The following is a 12641-nucleotide window of genomic DNA, read 5'->3' as shown; positions in this document are numbered from 1 at the left end:
TCAAACTTTTTCATTATTATTAGATTTGTTATGGTGATCTGTGATCAATGATCTTTAATGTTACTATTCTAATTGTTTTTTGTTTTTAAATTAAGGTATGCACTTTTTTTTTTTTTTTTTTGCGGTACGCGGGCCTCTCACTGTTTTGGCCTCTCCTGTTGCGGAGCACAGGCTCTGGACGCGCAGGCTTAGCGGCCATGGCTCACGGGCCCAGCCGCGCCGTGGCATGTGGGATCTTCCCGGACCGGGGCACGAGCCTGTGTCCCCTGCATCGGCAGGTGGACTCTCAACCACTGCGCCACCAGGGAAGCCCCTGCACTTTTTTTTAGACATAGTGCTATTGCACACTTAATAGACTACAGTATAATGTAAACATAACTTTTATGTGCACTGGGAAACCAAAAATTCATGTGACTTGCTATATCGCAATATTTGCTTTATTGCGGTGGTCTAGAACTGAACCTGCAATATCTCTGAGTTATGCCTGTATGAATATACCATATTTTGTTTATCCATTTATTGATGGATACTTGAATTGCTTTTACCTTCTAGCTATTATGAATAATTAGCTACGAATATGTGTATACATATATCTGTTCAAGTTACTGCTTTCAATTCTTTTGGTATACACCCAGAATTGGAATTGCTGAATTTCTATTTTTAATTTTCTGGGGAACCACCATACCATTTTCAAAAGCAGTTACACCGTGTTTCATTCCCAGTAGCAATGCACCAGCATTAATTCATGAACATTTTTAACCTAAGCCCTTTCATCTGCCTTAGCCAACTCTTCAGCATACCTCAACTCAGTACAGAAACGGTTGTTTTGACAGGAAATTCCGCTGGAGAATGGGACATTGTTGTTACCTCACTTGGTGCCTCAGTAAGAGTTTACACACACTCAGCATGGATTTATGAATCATTATTCAAGGTCACAAAGCAGAGGCAAAAATCTTTGATGTTTCCTGTTATTGCCAAAAAGTCCTCACTCTGCTGGCAATCAGTACCTATTAGCAGTCATGGGAACCTTATTTCCTAATGCTGTTTTTTCTGTTAAAATATAAATTATGACATTACCAAGCGTCCTTTCAAAACAGGTTAGCAAGGGCCAGAAACCAAATGATGAAGGAAAGAGTGGCTGACAATTCTTAGAAAATTAGCACTGGTAAAATTGTCAAATGATGGTATCGAAATGGCCTTGTCAGGAATGTCCATGGCATGTGCTACCATCAAAATCAAATGTCCTGCGATCTCATTATATTAAATATGTTGTACAGCTTTTGTGCCCATGGGTTTTTTTTTTAAACCTGTGCTAGTATCAATCCTTTTAGAAATATGAACTCCCAAGGATGTACGTTTTAGCCATTTGATAATCTACTGAAAGCTATTGAATATCTCCCTAGGAATATAAAATGTATGTATAGCCAACACTTTTCATATTGTTTCTGGGGTTTAAAGAATACGCTAAACCTGTCATGAACCCAAGCTAAGAACCTCTATAAATGCGTATTGTATGCCATCAATAATACCGTAAAAAACTTGAGGGCTTCCCTGGTGGCGCAGTGGTTGAGAGTCCGCCTGCCGATGCAGGGTACACGAGTTCGTGCCCCGGTCCAGGAAGATCCCACATGCCGCAGAGCAGCTAGGCCCATGAGCCGTGACCGCTGAGCCTGCACGTCCGGAGCCTGTGCTCTGCAACAGGAGAGGCCACAACAGTGAGAGACCCGTGTACCAAAAAAAAAACTTGATTTGTTGCTTAGGTTATTCATTTTGATTTATTAGTAAGTTAAGCGTAAACAGCGATGAAAGAATTTGTTGCATGGGCTTTGATCTCACATAGATTTGTAAACCAGCATGAGGACTCTGTTTAATAAACTTCCTAAGCCCTACTTTCCTCATCTGTGCACTATGAATAACAAGAGAGTTCCTGAGAATGCATGGAAAGTGCTTGGTATCCAGGCCTATCACGTGGTAAGAGCCTGCTATTTTTATTGGTATCTTTTCCCCCGACATTATGATAGAGAAAGCTAGGAAGGAGGTAGGTGATCTTTTTACAGGGCTCCAACCTCAAATAATATTTTTGATGTGCTGTTGTTTACTCATTGATAATTTTTTGAAAGGCTGTTAATGTTTTATTAATTATAAAATTAGCAGATGTCCAACGAAAAGGATTGCTTGGGGAAAGATATAAGAGGTAGTTTAGTTCTTCAGGAGAAGGAAGTATTCCCTAATCTCTTTATGATTAGCAATTTTTGGAAGTTCTGAGAATAAGTCAATGCATAATGCCCCAAACCAACAAAACCTAAAATAGGAAAAAAGAGCTTTCCATGTTCTTAGAATATAAATTTCATACCAAGTACAAAATTAAAGCTAGATTTGGAAGAATATATAATTATTAAATCTAGGGGCATATGTCCCAATTAGAGAATACATCAACTCAAATTACATTTCTCAGATAAATACATTATTACATTATAATTTAACAGAGATTAGTGTTATATTAGAAAATGGCTAATTTAAGCTGACTTTCAGGGAAACTTCCATATGAATAGTAACAAATAAGTGGAACAATAATTCTTAAATCACTGAAGAAAATTTAGACTGGTTCAAAAAGCTAGAGGCTTTTTGTATACCTTTGGTATACAAGACTTTTACTTAGACCGGAAATATAAATGTTTAAAGTATACTGAGGAACTGTTTCTCCCTCTGGAGTCAGATCATGCCTTTGGAGTCATTTTATGTAATTTGTCCAGTAAGAAGTGATTTCCCCTAGTGGGAAGCAGCCACATAGCACAGGGAGATCAGCTCAGTGCTTTGTGACCACCTAGAGGGGCAGGATAGGGAGGGTGGGAGGGAGAAGCAAGAGGGAGGGGATATGGGGAAACATGTATACATATAGCTGATTCACTTTGTTATACAGCAGAAACTAACACAGCATTGTAAAGCAATTATACTCCAATAAAGATGTTAAAAATAATAATAATATAATCAATAATGTAAAAAAAAAGTGATTTCCCCACATATCATTGGAATTGTAGAAATACTTTAATTGCATTGCCTTTTTAATGTAATTTTAAAGGCCACAAGACTTGGACGTTACTTGATGGTTTAGAAAACCCATATCTTTCTTCCTTATGCTCTCATTTAAAAAATGTATGTATGAGAACGTGGATAGTGTTTCAGATTTCTCGTGTTGGTCCAGTGACTTTGTGTTCCGTTAGGTGTGTGCGTGTAATAGAGAATGTGTGTGTCTACCTTTCTTTCTCCTCTCACAATCCTCTTCTTTGATTCTCTGCTTTAAATAGACATAAAATAGAATATTTTAGCATGTTTTATTCATATTTATCCATAAAGTTTATATGCCTTTAAAAGCAGATTTAAAAGTTGAATCATATGCTTTATCTCAAAAGAAAAAAAATATTTTCAAAATGGAAATTGCTTTATTATGTCTCCTTTAATTAATATATACCCAGTATAAAAAAAAGAATGAATATTTAGAATTTGGGGGGAAAAATCATCTCAGGTTTCATCACCTAAATTGTTGATATTTGTACCATAATTTATTTCACCAATTTTAGGGACCTTGAATTGTTTTTGTGTTTTGTTTGGGTTTTTTTTGTCTTCTGGCTGCACTGAGGGCTTGTGGGATCTCAGTTGCCTGACCAGGGATTGAACCCTGGGCCACGGGAGTGAAAGCCTGGAATCCTAACCACTAGGCCACCAGGGAATTCCCCCTATTGGATTGTTTTTATTTTATCACAAAGATACATACATCTTTACACACCTGATTATTTCCTTAGGACACATTCTTAGAAGTAGAATTGCCTAATCAAATTAAACTCTTCCAGAAAGGTTAAACCAACCTAAACTACCATCACCAATGTATTGTTCATTATGTTTCTTCCTTTGTGAATTGCCAATGCATGTTCTCTATCCATTTTTCTGATAATGTTTTAATTTATCTCATTGATTTGCAATAACTTCATATATTAAAAATATTAACACTTTGTCATAGATTTTTTTCCTAGTTTTTTTTCTTCATGGATACTGATTTTGTTGCCATGATTAGTACATTATTCTGCATCCCAAGTTAATTAAATATTTACCTAAAATATTTTCTACTGCTTTTTATGGTTTTCATTTTACATTTAAAATTTAAGCCATTTGGAATATATTGTGATCTGAAGTATGATGTAAGAGATTCAACGTTTTTATTTTTATTTTTCGAAGTTGTTAAATAATCCTTTTGTTAAATAATCTTCTTACTGATATAAACATATTTAGGGTTTTTTAAGTTAAAAATTTTATTTTTTTATTTGAAATTTATAAAATATATTTTAAAATTTAAAACCACTCTTTACTTTTTTTTTTTTTTTTTTGGCGGTGCGCGGGCCTCTCACTGTTGTGGCCTCTCCCGTTGCGGAGCACAGGCTCTGGATGCACAGGCTCAGCGGCCATGGCTCATGGGCCCAGCCGCTCTGCGGCATGTGGGATCTTCCCAGATCGGGGCACGAACTCGTGTCCCCTGCATCGGCAGGCGGACTGTCAACCACTGCGCCACCAGGGAAGCCCCACTCTTTTAAGAGCAGTTAGGTTCACAGCAAAATTGTGGAGAAAGCACAGAGAGTTCCCCCATCCCCCCTCCTCCCACCACACACACATAGCCTCCCCCATTATCAACATCCCACACCAGAGTAGTATAACTGATGGATCCACACTGACAAGTCCATAGTTTACTTTAGAAGTCACTCTGGGTGTTGTACATTCTATGCGTTTTGACAAACGTGTGACTTATGTTCACCATTATAGCGTCATACGGAATAGTGTCACTGCCCTAAAAATCCTCCATGCTCCACCTAGTGCACCCAGTCTAGCCAATCTTTTTTCTGTCTCCATAGTTCTGCCTTTTCCAAAATGTCATATAGCTGGAATTATGTAGTATGTAGCCTTTACAGATTGGCTTCTTTATCTTAAAAATGAAGATATATATATACACGTACATACATATACATATATACTGTAACCAGGTACTGTAATGAAATCTTTTTTTTTTCCTGTTTGATTTTCATTTGAGTCTCACGTGCATTTCAGTTGGACAATGTTATTGTTCATTAGTTAGCACTCTGTGAACATAGTGTCAATAGGACGATAACCAGTGTTATTATTTTGTTGCTGACATCAATAGAAATGGTAATAATCTTTCACCATTAAGCTTGATGCTGGATTGATGGGTGTGTGTGTGTGTGTGTGTGTGTGTGTGTGTGTATGTACAAAACAGCACAAACATGTAAAGACAGGTGTTCCAATATTTGTTAGGAGTTCATAAATATTTGGGAATGGATATTAAATGGATGGCGTACTTTTTAAGTCAGGATGATTGTAGAATATTCTGACTTCTTATTAGCTTTAGTTGTTTATTATGGATTGCAACAATTATCTCGTAATTTAGTATCTTCTCTTCCTTGGCTATATACTTTTTTTTTTTTTTTTTTTGCGGTACACGGGCCTCTCATTGTTGTGGCCTCTCCCGTTGCGGAGCACCAGCTCCGGATGCCCAGGCTCAGCGGCCATGGCTCATGGGCCCAGCCGCTCTGCGGCATGTGGTATCTTCCCAGATCGGGGCACGAACTTGTGTCCCCTGCATCGGCAGGCGGACTCTCAACCACTGCGCCACCAGGGAAGCCCGGCTATATACTTTTTGTAACCTTATTTCTATATTTATGATTCCTGTTTTCTTACATATTTAAAAATGAAAATATAAGTAAATACATAAAGTAAAACAGTTAAGTTTGTAAATCCAAGAGTAATTATAGTTACTTTCCCTATATTTATCTTTACTAATTTTATAAGTTTATAAATGTTAATGCATTTGTTTTTATTCTTTCATATTTAGTAATAGAAATGATTAAGACCATGAATTTTCCTTTTATTATAGCTTTAGCTATGTTCTACATTTCTAAATGTGTAATATTTTCATTACAATATTTTGAATGTTCTTCAATTGCCTTTATCTTTAGTTTTTCACCCTTGAGTTAATTGGAGAATCCACTCTACCGCTCAGAGAGAAAGAGGGGGGAGAGAGGGAGAGGGACAGGATCGAGTGCTTTTGGCTTCTACTTTTGTCTATTTTCAAATATTCTACGATATCAGTTTTATTTTTCTTCAACCCAAGACATATTTAGGAAAGTGTATTTTTCAAAAATTTTCTAAAATTAACCCCTACTCGCTTCTTCTTTTTCATTAATATTTAATTTATTGAATTGCTTCAGAGAATGTGATCTAAATTCAGCAATTTCAGTAGGATCTATCTTATTTTGATTTGCTTTTTACTAATTTTACCTGATGAAGCCTTTTTTAAATTTGCCAGATAAAGATATTTATTTTTATTGATAAAGATTTCATTTTCCAAGTTGAAGTCTTCCTTATGTTCAGGAATATTTTTTAATGTTATTTCTTTTCTTTTTGCTTATTGTTTTCAGGGTCATTAGTATCTGTAGATCCAGGCTGCATTATCCGTTAACTTTTCCCTGCCCTTCTTTCTGTTTGCAAGCTGATTTCCTCAGCTTTATCTTTCTAATCTATTTTTTGTAATTTGTTTTTTTGGGCCACACTGCAAGGCACGTGGGATCTTAGTTCCCTGATCAGGGATCGAACCCAGGCCCCCACAGTGAAAGCGCTGAGTCCTAACCACTGGACCACCAGGGAATTTCCTCTCATTTATTTATTGACTGGCTTTTTTTTCTGCAGAATCTTTCTGTCCTTCATTAATATTTTAATTACTGCATTTAAATTATGGTGTCATTATGTGTTTCCTTAATTTCCTACCTTTGCCAGTTCCCATTGCATCTGAGCCTGTCTTATCTCTTATTCAGAGACTCCATTTTTCTAAAAAGATGTTGTGAAAGTGTAAAGCAGTTGTGCTCTAAAGCTACCTCTCTTTTTTTGCTAGAATTAACATTCCAAATAAACCCTCTATCTATCTCTTGCACAAAATAATTTTCTCTATCCGGGGAATAACTTTTCATAGTGCTTTATACACATACTTTTTTTTTTTATACTTTGTATAAAAGCTGCTCTTTGTCAAAAGGTTATTTGTGCCAAGTATCCTTGGCTCCCTTCATGTTTACTTGGTTAGCATTCAAATCCTCTTAAAATTCACCTTGAAGGGCTGGGTGATATAGAACATAGGTTTGTCTTTAGTCATTTACTTAGTGTAAAGAGCCTTAGGAGTTGTGGGGAGGGATTAGAGTCTTGGTTGGTCACAATCAGAGAACTTGTGCCTGTATACATTTTCCTCCTTAGTTTTGCAAACGACTCCACCAGAGGCCAGCTTGGGGATTGGAGGCTGTATTTTGAGGGTGCACTGGGACATGTCCATGATGCTTGTCCAAAGGCAAGATTGAGGAAAGCAGCAAAGGGCAATCAAGGTACCTGTGCACTTGCCATGCCAGGAGAGGTGTGCCTCCATGGCCTCTGAAAGCTATTAATCTGTGGCCACCCTTTTCCCTGTGCCTCTTGCCACCTGTCTTTCCAGTTTTGAGGAAACTGGTGGAGCTTCCCAGACTTTCTTCCTATACCACTTCACTGTCTTGAGAAGGGGAGTCATATGTTGGTTTCATACATCTTGGTTTGGTCCTGAATGAAGTGATTCCTTAGACTTTATGGCATGTGGTGGCCACTGTTCCCTAGAGTAAGTACTAATGGTCTTTTTTTTTTTTTAATCCTTTTAGTTACTGCTGTTTAGTCATTTTCTAGGAATATCCTTATCAGATCTTACCCTGCCATCTTTCCTGGCAGTCTCCAGCTTACCTTCTTGAAATCAGTCCTTAATTTTCTTTTTCTCATCTGTGGCTTAATGACTTTAGAAATAAAAAAGATTTCCTACCCTTTCTATTTAAGGAAAAAAAACTTTATTATATAATGACATTGTAATGACTATAATATATAATGACAGTAGGCATTTGTTGTTCTGGTGATGATCTTGATAGAAAACCAGTTTATTCCACCTAGCAGTACAAAGACATTTGCGTTGATAAGGTCAGTTGATAGGAATGTCCTGCTCCAGGTGACTGGTGTCTAGGATTATCTAATGTGGCTCCTCCTAATTCTCTGTAAATAAGTGATGCAAATACTGGAAAAGGCAAACTATCTCTAACCCGAACACTGACGTAAAACAGAATCTAATTTCAAAACTGTGGAGGACTAGACCCCAATTCTATGATATCTCAAATTGAGGAAAGTCTAGCCAGGTCCTGATTATGACAAACCTCAGCTGCACTTGAGGAGAAGGAGACTGCTTGAAAAGGGCAAAAAAAGGCTTTGCTTTTCTTAGTCTGTCCTCGTACTTAGAGGTCTCAGTTGGCCCCAAACAGAAAAAGTCATATCAGCTCCTCGCTATTGCTCTAGAATCCTAAGCGTGATTCTGCAAAACTCCAGATTAAATCACCAAGTTGAGATGAAGGCTGAGGAGAAATTTTTGATTTTTTTGGGGGGGCCAGGGGGAAGGGAGCCTTATATTGCAAGTGAAGACTCGAAAGATACCATTTTACTCTTGACTTTGTCACTTACAGACTCCAGGTTCCAGCATGATTTAGAGAGACTTAAAGGAGAACATTAATAGAACTTTAAAGGGGGAATTGTATCTTCCAAATCAATGGGAAATATAAAAGTCAATTAAAACCATGTAAAAAACAGTATTATAAGGAAAGGCAGATTATATAGGAAAAACCATCACCCATTAAAGGAAACCAAGAAGAAGCAAAAAATAGAAAGTGTAAAGTGGTATGACAGGAGTAAGGCCAACTATTAGTGAAACAGTAAATGGAAATGGGGAAAACTTTACTAAAATTAGATTTTTTTAAAACAACCCAACATGATCATTACTAGAGGAACACATAATACAAAAGAATAGAAATAGAAAGTTTAAATGTAAAAGCATGGACAAATTTCATTAATTACAACAGAAAGAAAGCAGGTGATATCAAATAAAGCAAAACAGTGAAATAAACAAAGCAGGTCATTTTATAATAATCAAAAGTGAATAATCATAATGAACTCTTCTGTAATAAATCTCATTGTTTCAGAATAAACTGAATATAATCTAAATGTCCCACTAGAAGAATAGTCAAATGTATTGTGTTACATCTGTGTGGTGGCCTTATATATAGTGATTAAGAATGGTGATACTAAAGTTTTTTTGTTCACATTTTGTTCACATTGGCTGTTACCAATGTATTGTTGATTGAAGAAAGCATATTGCAGAGAGTATGGACATTTTTCTTCTACTTTGGTTAAAGTATAACCAAAATGTTAACCAGGATTATTTCTAGGTGACGAAAGTAGAGTCAATTTAAATATTTTCATCTGTACTTTTAATCTTTTCCTGTGGTAAATGTAGTACATCATATTATTGTGCCCAAGTAATCACTACCTCTTCTTCTGGGAGGATTATACTTTCATGTCTCATGGACTTCAATTTGCCCATGTGACTTGCTTTGGCCAATAAAACGTGAGTGTAAGTGGCATGTGCCGCCTACAAGCAAAAGCTCTAAGAACTGTCGAGTGGTCCTGCCATGGCTCTTTTCTTCCTTCACACGGGGGTTTCTCCTTTGGCCTGGAAGGAAGAGGATATAGAGCAGGGCAGCAGCCGACCTCCTAAGGACATGTAAATGGGTGAGAAATAAACCTTTCTTTTAAGCCCTTGAGATTCTGGAGTTGTGTGTTACCACATCACAACTTAGCCCAGGCTAAGTAGTCCCCAGTTTCAGATGTTTTTCTGAACACACACAATGTATGATGCCTGTAAACAACAAGTTGTAGAAGTCTTTCCTGCCACTTTTTGCTTTAGTTAGGTCCCTAGGTCATAAATCTGAATTTTATGTCACTCAGTGTAAATGCAAATGTTACAGTACTTAGAAACAATTGTAGTGATCCCACTGATGTGAAGGAGGAATGAAACAACGAAATTAGATGTTAGGCTCTCATATTGCTGTTTTCAGCCACAATACTTTTCTCATTGAGTAGAGGAATTATGTTGGTGTTGACATTAAAATGTATGGTCTAGGGCTTCCCTGGTGGCGCAGTGGTTGAGAGTCCGCCTGCTGATGCAGGGGACGCGGGTTCGTGCCCTGGTCCGGGAAGATCCCACATGCCGCAGAGCGGCTGGGCCCGTGAGCCATGGCTGCTGAGCCTGCGCGTCTGGAGCCTCTGCTCCGCAACGGGAGAGGCCACAACGGTGGGAGGCCCACATACCGCAAAAAAAGAAAAAAAAAATCTGTGGTCTAAAATAGGTTTAGAATTTTGTTTCAGCGATTTCTGAAAATGTGCTTTGACAGAGATGAAATAAGTCTTTTTTAAAATGTCACAGCAATTCTTACATTCTAGGAATAATGAATAAATAGTTGCAACCTACTAACAGAGTTTAGACTTACTTTTGTAATGCATTTTGAAATAGAGCAGTGATCAGACACTTGATTTATAATCAAATTGGAATGATCTTTAAAGGTCATTTCATTCAACCTTATATTAGGTACCTGAAACTCTTCTTGTTAAAAGAGATTTTTAAAAATAATAGAAACAAAAACAGTAACCTCAAAAACAATTCTTGGAATGAATTAAATTCTCTCACTCACCTTTTCCACACTCCTGACATTATTCAATATATTCATAATTATAATTCAACCAAAATGCTGCCCTTTCTTCAAAGACAGATTACCCTGAAAATATCATTTTAAATTAAAACCAAGGTGTTAACATTGATGTTAATGAGGAAAGTGCAGTTGGATGCTGTTAGGGAAAAGAAAAAGTACATCAGAAGAAATGTTGGCCCTTGATGTAGCTTGGATTAAATTTACTTCCAAATGGATGAGAGTTTGATGAGTTTGGTTGTCTCGGCCTCATCCCTTGGGGCACTTGAGCACATCACAGAACTTCCGTACTTTTAGCTCAAGTATCAGCATATACTTACTTGTAAAGCATCTTGGACCAGAAAGCAAAGTACTTCACATCAAGAATTTGAGCAGTGTTCTTGCTTTCTGTTTGCTGGCACCAGAGTTTGGCTTGAGAAACTTTACTTACGCTTATTAGGCTACCTTCATAAAACAGAAGGATTAGCTGACCACCTAGCAATTGTCAACTTATTACTGTCTCTTGCCAGTACTAAACAAAACCTGATCTCAAGCCAAAGAAAGAGCTCCACAGCTCTTTACATTTCTATTAGCCCAAACACTAGTTTTGTTTCAAGAGAAAGTCTTCGAATTTGGGAGTAAGTAGCTTTTATTTTCCCTGTGGTGACAGGTGATGTCAAAATCTTGTGAAAGGAGCACAAGTTCTATTCACTAGAAAGTCCCAAGTTTTTCCGATTTATAGTCATTTGCCTTTTAATTATTGGGATTGTTCTTTTGAATATTCTCTATAACCTATTAACTATTAAAATCCTGATTATATTCAGGGTCCCATACTCCGTTAACATAATGTTGCAGATTTAAAAAATACAACTATAGGCCTGTATAAAATTTAATTTGCTTGCACTTGCAGAGCTTACATGATCTATACATAAGTCATTCGATACATTTGTACTGTTAACATAGTCTATTAAACATTTGTCTCCAGCCTAAATCCCTCAGAGCTCCAGACCTACCTTTCCATGTGTTTGTCCCCACTTGAATGCCTCCTTTGTACCTTAAAGTTAACACGTCTGAAACCATACTCATGACCTGCTGTCAGTTGTGGATTTCCTTTGGCCAGCCCTCGCTAGGAATACCAGAAACCTGGGAACCATCCTCAACACCACTTTTCCTCCTCCATGTCTACTCACAACTGACAGGACTAGGTGCTGAGTTTCCTGCCACCTCTCTAGTTCACTATCTCTTGTTTCCTGATCAGGCCTCCCTCATCTTCTTTACTTCCCCAGTTTGGTTCTCCTCATGGCTTCCAAAGTGATCTTTTAAACACACAAATCTGGTTATACCTCACCTCTGTATGGCCTCCTATGCTCATGATAAAAATCAAAATGCTGAACATGGACTACAAGTCCCTGCAGGAATTGACCTGTGCCTTTCTTTGACCATCATGGCACTGTCTCTGTGTGCTCTGATCATATTGACCAGCGTGAATTCATTGATCACACCCAGCTGGACAACCAGACACCTGGTTAACTCTTTCGTATTCTTCAGATCTCAGCTCAAGCCCACTTGCACAGTGATACCTCTGACCTCCAGACCTAGTGAGTTGCCCTCGCTGTGTGTCCTCCTAATACTCCATGCATCTTCATCCTTTTTTGATTTTTTTCATTGACTGTCTCTCCCTCTGGACTGAAAAGTTTAGGTCTCACTTTTCTTTGGCCTAAAGATTGATTTCTCTTCATCACCAGCAGCTTTCTTTTCTAATTTGTGCTAAAGTACTTACCCAAGGGTTCTATGCTTCCTTCAAGGTATTATGATTAAGATTGGGCCTGGAACTTAGCCTTCCACCTTCTTAGAAGAGGACAAGTTCACTTTAGTTGTCAGTGCTTTGGGACACAGATTGTTTGTTGTGTAAGCTTTTCATCTTACACTATCATGCTTACCTTTAAAAAAAATTTTTTTCTAGCAACCTGTGTAGCCAATTGAACAATGCTTCTCTTGGGGACAAGTTTTTAGCTC

At 37.6% G+C, this 12641-nt stretch overlaps 1 protein-coding gene across 1 annotated transcript in view; it reads left to right on the top strand.

Annotated features, from left to right (window-relative positions):
• The window catches only part of OSBPL6 (oxysterol binding protein like 6), a 207317-nt gene that overhangs the window by 104701 nt on the left and 89975 nt on the right, over window positions 1–12641 (top strand). The window lies entirely within an intron of this gene.

The sequence above is a fragment of the Lagenorhynchus albirostris genome, chromosome 6, assembly GCF_949774975.1.
Source record: "Lagenorhynchus albirostris chromosome 6, mLagAlb1.1, whole genome shotgun sequence".
Lineage (NCBI taxonomy): Eukaryota > Metazoa > Chordata > Mammalia > Artiodactyla > Delphinidae > Lagenorhynchus > Lagenorhynchus albirostris.
This window is presented reverse-complemented; position numbering and strand designations above follow the sequence as displayed.